Here is a 7,908-nt window from a genome sequence, read left to right as displayed (position 1 = left end):
ACTCCCCCATCCCCACTACTAGGATGACTATAATCAAAAAGACAGATGATAACAATTGCTGGTGAGGATGTGAAGATGTGGAACACTCATACATGGTTGGTCGAATGTAAAATAGCAGCTGCTTTGGAAACCAGTTTGGGGGTTCCTCAAAATGTCAAATATAGCATATGATCCACAATTCTACTCCTAGGTATATACTCAAGAGAAATGAAAACATAAGTTCATACAAAGACTTGTACATGAATGTTCATAGCAGTTTTATTCATAATAGCCCCAAAGTACAAACCGTCTAACTGTCCATCAGCTGATCAAAGATAAAATGTAGTGTGTCCACACAACCCAATGCTATTCAATCACAAAAGGGAATGAAGCATTGCTACATGCTGCAACGTTGATGAACCTTGAAAAAATCCTGTGAAGTGAAGGAAGCTGGGTCACAAAAGACCACATGTATGATTCCACTTTCATGAAATGTCCTGAGTAGGCAAATCCATAGAGACAGAAAGTAGATTAGTGGTTTCCAGCGGCCGGTAGGAGGAGGGAATGGGGAGTAACTGTAAATGGGTTCTTTTCTTCTTCTACTTTTTTTTTTTTTTTAAAGGGGAGGTGGTGTTATGAAAATGATCTGGAACTAGGTAATGGTGATGGTTGCACAACTTTGTGAATAAATTAAAAACTACTGTATTGCCCACTTTAAAAGCTGGGATTTTTTGGTGTGTGAATTATATCTCAGTTTTTAAAATCAGGGGAAAATGACGCCGATGGAGAGGAGTCAGCGGAACTGAAAAAATGAAATGGATCGCGAGTGTCGCCTGTCCCCGTCCGTCGCCTCCGTCTGAACGAACTTTAGGCTCAAGAACCGGCACCGAGAGGGCCTTCGGGAAACGACGCTGGAGACTGGATCAAGGAAGAAACATCGCCCAGGATTCGAAGGGCATGCAGTTAAGGTGGCGGCCTGGGATCGCCTAGGACAGGGGAGGCGTCTGTAGGCTCCGAAGTTGGCCGGGCGGGAGCGGAGATTTAAAGGCTGGAGCGCGGAGGCTCTTAAAGAGGCCCGGGCGAATTCCCACTCGGCGTCCACCTTAAAGCCAGCTCCCAGGAGCCAGTGGTCGGACCCCGGTAAGTGCGCGGGGCCGCGAGGGAGGCCCGGTACGCGCGCCCTGCTGGGTCCCGGGAGCTCGGGGCAGGTGGCACAAACCTCGTGAGCCGTGCTTCCTGGGAGTCTGGGGCCCGCGGGGGTGGCAGGGTCGCGGCGCCGGGCCCGGCCCCCCCAGCGCCCACTGAGGCGGCGCTCTATTTTTAGCAGGCTCTGTTGCAATATAAGGAATGCGCGGCTCGCCAGGCGGTAGGCTGGGGCGCGCGCGGGCTGCGCGGTCGCTTTAAGGAGGCGCCGGGGCGGGGACCGGCCGAAGCGGCCGGCAGGCCGCGGGCCCAAAGCCGTCAGTCCGGCCGCCGCGGGGCCCGGAGGGCGCGGCGCTGTCTTCTGGTTGGCGCGGGCATGGAGGAGGTGGCCTGAGGCAGGAGCCAAGCTGGGCTGGAGTGCGCGGTGAGAGGTCGGGGCTGGCTGGGAGGGAGGGGACCGGCCGGGCGCTTTGTTCCGGGCGGGAGGTGTGGCCGCCCCGGGCCGGGCCGGAGGACGGCGCTTGGGGACTGGCCTTTTTCCCCCATCGCAGGCTCCAGCGTAACGGTGTGCGATCGAGAAGTCGGCGAAGATCGGGACCCCAGTGAGATGGGCCTGCTCACCACCTAAAAAGCCCCTTTCATGGTAACCGCCCTTGGGTTGCTTTTTCCTCTGGCGAGAACCCGCGGGGAGTGGGCGGCGGGTCTCGAGTGGGATGGGGAAGGGTTGGTGGTGGCTCTTTATATTTTTAGAAGGGCGTTAACGAGGGCAGGGATCTGCCGAAAGAGTTGTCAAATTAGTCTGAATGATAAAAAGCAGGCTGCTGCATTAACAGTCTTTTGCGGCGCCACGGGGCTTGGGGCTCTGGTCACTACCAGGGGCCCCGGCTCATTCATTGAATGGGACCTGCAGGGGCGCCCACTGCGTGTGGGGCACAGTGCCAGATCCTGTGCCGCGGGGAAGGTAGGGGTGCAAAGTGAATCCTGTGTGTCGGTTCTGGGATCAGGGGAGCACAGGGGCTGTGGGAACAGACAGCGTGGAGGGTCAGGGAAGGCCTCCTAAAGGAGGTGATGCATGGCGGAGCATGGGCACTGGACACCCAGATAGACTCTGTGGCTGGAGCTGAGGTCTGTGCTGGCTGGGGCCAGAGGCCAGTCTGGAGAGGCAGACAAGGGCCACTTCATGCGGGCCCTGATCCCTGAGCTCTAGGATTGTCCCTCCTTACCGCCCCGACCCCCACCCCCACCCCCACCCCAAGCCCCTACTCCTAGTAAACCTCTTTGGGCTAGAATGGTTCTTGCCCCTCCAAGACTCACACTGTGTGCTGGACCTGACCAGAGAGTGTAACTGACAAGGCTCAGAACTGTAGCCTCAAAAGAGTGATCTTCCTCACAGCAGGAATGATGAAGAAATCTGACCAAAAAGCCCTGAAGCTCCACTGTAATAATAGCTGCCAGCAGGGCTTTCACAGACCAGGCACTTGACGTGTATATGCTTGCTCATCATTTGACGAGACTCCAGAAGGGTCTTCTTATTACCCCCATGCAGATGGGAAACAGGGGCTAGAAAGAGTCAGTAACTTGCCCAAGATCCTATCTAGGGTCCATGTAGACCCTCAGCTCTCCAGCTCCTCTGGGGAGGGTCTGGCTGCCCTGGCTTCATGGCTCCAGGTGCAGCCTGTGTTAGGCTTTGACTCCGTTGCCTTTCACTGCTTGGTTCAAGTGTGGGGTGGTGAGCTGCTGGTATTAATAACTGACATGTGTCAGGGGCTTTGCAGCAAACAAAGCATTTTCACCATGACAATTCTTAGAGTTGCTCCTACTTCTCTTCCCGGGAAAGAAACTTGAGCTGGCTAACATTTTTGTAAATCTCCCAATTTCCTATAAATCTCATTTCCCTGCTGACTAGGGGACTGAAAATGTTTTGGGTCATGATTTTGACCCTCAGTCTCTTCTCATTCCTAGCAGCTAGTTAGCTTCTCTGTCTGTGGATTAGGGTGTAGTTTGTCCTTTCTCTGCTAGGTCAGGAGGTTTGAAGCTTTGATGCTCTGGAGTTTTGCAAGCTACAGGGTCTGCCAGCCTCTATGGGGGTGGGGTGGGTGTTGTGTAAGCCAGGAGCTCTAGCAGAAACCGCCCCTTACCCCTCTACTTCAGTGTTTCCTTATGGGAGGGGGGCGGTCAAGGCCCTCTGCTGAACACTGGTGAGGCAAGTGACAGTTGTTGGGCTGCCAGCTCCGTGTGTATTTACCACTACTTATGTTTTCACTTGCCTAAGATATCTTTGTGACAGGTATAACTTTCATTAGCTCTAACCACAGGTATTTCACACTTTCGGTTGATCTGAGTTGTTTAGAGAGAGACAAGTCCATTATCCCTGGGGTTGGCTCCTGAGCTTGAGTGATCACGTGGAACCAGGGAAGACTTCTGGGCTCTGATGGACTGAACCAGTTCCTGGAGTGTCTGGGTTTAATATCAGCGCGATTCACAAGTTGACCAGCCTGCTGGATCAAGTAACTTCTTGGGGAAATATGACCTCCATTTTATATTTCACATCTGGTGTCATCACTGTCTCCCAATGAAATGCCCCAAAAGGAGCATGCCTCCCTGGAAGCACTTGGAAACATACCTGCTCATGAATATCATGTAGTTTTCACAAAACACATGCGTGTGAACTATATGGGAACACATTCTTGTGCAAAGTTGGGATGTTCTTAAGTGTCCAAAAAAGTGTGCATTGAGTTCCAAAGGCTCCACACCTGCCAGGCCTGGGGCAGGTATCTAACTAGCTAGAAGGTATAGTTACCTTTGTATGGGGATGGGAGAAAAGAAGGATGCTTCTGCCTGCAAATAACAAAACCCAAGTAATACTGGATTAAGCAGAGTTTAGATCTCCCAAAGATGCTCTCAACCCTGGTGTTGTCTCTGTACAGGGATGAGATATTAGTGCCATTTCCAGCAAGTTCTTGCATAGCACAGGCAGCCAAGAAGGCTGAGTGTTCAGAGCAATGGTTTTTACCTTCTTGGGCCACTACCTCTTTAATATGCCAGTGAGACACCCAGAGAAACGTTGCTTGGATGTATGAAGTTAGGCATACAGTTTGGGAGATTTGTGGATCTCTGAAAATGAGCCCTGGATCCCAGGCTAGATCCCCTGCTTCACTACTGTTCACTGAGGACCTGCTCTGAGGCTCTGACCTCCCAGCCAGGCCAGCAGGCTGTCGTGGCGGAGCCGGACGGGCATAATTCTCAGCCATGAGAGGAAGTCCATGCCCTCAGCCAGCAGATCTGTCTTGTGGAACTCTGAGAGCGTAGTGCTGCCATCCTCTCTTCAGACAACAGAGGACGTTGTTAAGGCCAGGGGGACATCCACACTGCACTCCTTGGCGTCTGCTGTGCATCCCTTGGTGCCCATCTCTAGTCTTCCAGGTAGCATTCTTGCTGCCATAATGAGGCTGGTGCTGCATGTTCCACCTCCCCACCCCGGCCATCTACTGAGCCTCACCACTGAGCCCAGGGTCTGTTGCCCGCTGGCATGACAGTTTTCTGCAGTCATCTGCATTGTAGGGGCCATGAAGTAGCAGTGTGTATTTAGCTTTTATATGTCCCTATCATTGTCCTTTCGTGTTTTTTAAAATATTTATTTATTTGGCCATTTTGGGTCTTCGCTGTGGCATGCAGGATCTTTAGTTGTGGTGTATGAACTCAGTTGCGGCATGTGAGATCTAGTTCCCTGACCAGGGAATGAACTTGGGTCCCCTGTGTTGGAAGGGCGGAGTCTCAGCCACTGGACCACCTCCTTTAGTATTTTTGATAGCTTTAGTCAGTGGAAACTGCTGATGGCCAGGTGGCCAAATGACAATGTGGGTTACCATTGGTTATGAGGTGACTTGCTCAGAGGGGCACATTTTCATCTACAGAGCTGGCATCTGGCCACCTAGATGGATAAAACATCGTGGTTTGGATGTGGGTTATGTTGCTAATAAGATTTTGGAGAATACAGGAAGGGATTTGGCTGTTCAGCATGTGGTAATAGAAGGAGGTGGCAGGGGATGGGAGTCCTGAGCTCTGATTTGGGCCCTCTCTGACCCTATCCACAGGGCCTTGGGAGCGTCCTGTGCTGCAGGGGCTCAGGCTCCATCTGTGACTTCTCTAGCCCGCCCTCAGGGTTGTCATGGGGATTAGATGAAATACACAGATGAGAACATGCTTGGGAGACCAGAAAGGGCGATAAGAACTAAGAGCATTATCAGTATTCAGGCAGCCTTTAGATAACAGAATCACAGACCAGGAAGGGGCCCCTGGAGCATATTTAGTCTCAATTCAGATCTAGGAGAGCATATTTCTCATAGTGGTGAGGTAAATGGTTTTTAGGCAGGACATATTTTAATAGTTACATATATACTTATTTATGTGTATTTTAAAAATAAAGGTATGACATCAAACCTATTTTTTTTAATGGCTATTTTGCTCAGATTAAGGCTAAATAAGGATTTTAAGTTAAAAACTATGCTAATTTTTAAGGTAAAGATTAAGCCAGTAATAGTTCAGTAGTAGACATTTTGGCCCAAATGGGCCCTTGAGTAGAGGCTGGGAAAATTTGTGTAGCCTTTGAGGAGCAGATCTTAGCTGGGCCCTTCTAGAGACAGGGAGGTTGCTGCCCCTCAAATCAGTTTACCCACTGGGAATTCACTCGTCCTTGCAAAGTTCTTTCCTTTCTCACCTTAACCTGTCCCACTGGATCTGTGCCATATGAACCTTGACAGTCATGCTTTTCTCCAGCACGAGCAGCCCTGCATTCTCCAACTGCTCCTCAGATGACGTGGCTTGAAGATAGTCTCTCTGGATGTCCACCCCCACTCCGGGCTGGACTGGACTAGAGGCTCTGCATTGGCCATCTCTAAGCCTCACAACAGTTTTGCTGTTAGCCCTTTACAGATGTGGAAACAGGGACTCAGAGTGGTAATCACCCCCATGGTCATGGCCTGAGAGGAGCAGAGCTTGGAAGGAGTCTCACCAAGGTCTGTTTGGTCCCGGAGGGCATGCTCCACCTCTTACACAGTGCTGCTCCCAGGACTGATAGATAACTTTGGTCATTCTGATGACACCTCCCGTCTCTCTCAGTGCTCATGGGGCATGGCTCATGGGGGTCTGGCCAGATATAGTCAGTGCTGTAGTGGAGTGGAGGCCTCATGGGGAGAGGGGACAGAGCAGTTCACACACAGGGATGCTGTGAAGCGACAGCAACCATGGAGGTGCAGGTACGGCTGGTTGACAAGAGAGGCAGAGGGACCCTAGATGGTGGCAGTTTTCCCCTAATTTCCATTAATCCTCTGGTCAACCAGGAAGCCCTCCATCATTTGCACACTTGACATATTATGTAATTTTCAAAGATATAAAAATACAAAGGATGATATATAACAAACACCATGTATCCAAAACCCAATCGAGCAGATTGGACCCTTCTGTCTGCCCTTGATCCCTTCCATGCTAGAGGGCTTCAGCACGTCCCTGCTCAGGAGACCTGGCTGGCTGGGCCTGCCCTCAGCCTCCGACTGACTTTCAGAGCCCCTCTCCCAAGTTTCCACGTCTTGGCTCTCTTAGCTCCATGTCCCCAACAAATTCAATGAATAACCACCTGGGTCTCCATCGAGGTTGTCAGTAGATATTTTTGCTGCCTGAACTCACACTGGGGAGAGATAAGTGTACGTCTTGGGATTTAACCTCTTTCAAAAAGTTCCTCCACCCACATACACACCTGCCTTGACCATCGTGGTTTCAGGCCAGACTGTGGCACATCATGTAGTCATAGCTGCCCAAACCAAACTGTGATTCAGGTAGTAAATGTAAATATTTGGAAAAGAGAGGAAAAAAACAGTTTTCTTATTCTAATTAGATGAAACAAACTTAACAGTTTGTTAAGCTGCTCATCTTCAAAACCTTGAGCAAAATGCATTTTATGTTCTAAAGTGCAGGACTGCTTTGAAGGAAGGAAGGTGGAGTCTGATGTGGTACCTTTCTAACCCCTGACATGGCCTTGGGAAAAGAGCCTGATGCTGGGAAAGATTGAAGGCAGGAGGAGAAGGGGGCAACAGAGGATGAGATAGTTGGATGGTATCACAGACTCAGCGGACATGAGTTTGAGCAAACTCAGGGAGATAGTGAAGGACAGGAAGCCTGGCGTGTTGCAGTTCATGGGGTCACGAAGAGTCAGACGTGAATAAGCGACTGAACAACATCACCGCCACCTTGCCGCTCTCCCTTTCCTGGAAACAAGGCTCCCGTGTGCCTGGTCCTGGGTCCTCCTCTCTGCCAAGCGTCCCAGCTGCAGAGGGGGCAGCTCTCCATGACGACAGGAGATGGTTTCTCACCCAGCTCTGCAGCCTCCTTCTTCCACCCCGGCTGACTGAGCTGGAACCTGACATGGCCCATTTGCATGTAGCTTAGGCTTGAGTGACTCCCCTGATGGCTCAGATGGTAAAGCGTCTGTCTACAATGCGGGAGACCTGGGCTCAATCCCTGTGTCGGGAAGATTCCCTGGAGAAGGAAATGGCAACCCACTCCAGTACCCTTGCCTAGAAAATCCCATGGACAGAGGAGCCTGGTGTCCATGGGGTCGCAAAGAGTTGGACACGACTGAGCGACTTCACTTTCACTTAGGCTTGAGTTAAGAGAGTTAGCAAAGCACCACTTGTAAAGCTGTGCAGAAAAGATTTTAAAACCTTCTGGAAAAGCCCTGCATTCCCCAAGCAGATTGGCTTTTCAAGGAGTCACCACTGGGGACAGATTTCA

General features: G+C 51.0%; 1 protein-coding gene across 5 annotated transcripts in view; it reads left to right on the top strand.

Moving 5' to 3' along the window:
* The first annotated feature begins 1,032 nt into the window (after positions 1-1,032).
* MRAS (muscle RAS oncogene homolog) overlaps positions 1,033-7,908 on the top strand; it is a 68,688-nt gene continuing 61,812 nt past the window's right edge. Inside the window, exon 1 of one of the 5 annotated variants that reach the window (XM_061420653.1) lies at positions 1,033-1,119. The gene's annotated coding sequence lies outside the window, so the exon portion shown is untranslated. Of the gene's footprint in view, positions 1,120-1,458; positions 1,547-1,674; positions 1,766-7,908 lie in introns of those variants that run through there. The other 4 variants (XM_061420621.1, XM_061420643.1, XM_061420632.1 and 1 more) reach the window with 4 other exon arrangements.

Source organism: Bos javanicus, chromosome 1 (genome assembly GCF_032452875.1).
Source record: "Bos javanicus breed banteng chromosome 1, ARS-OSU_banteng_1.0, whole genome shotgun sequence".
NCBI classification, from domain to species: domain Eukaryota; kingdom Metazoa; phylum Chordata; class Mammalia; order Artiodactyla; family Bovidae; genus Bos; species Bos javanicus.
Note: the sequence above shows the minus strand (reverse complement) of the source record. Positions and strands in the feature narration are given on the sequence as shown.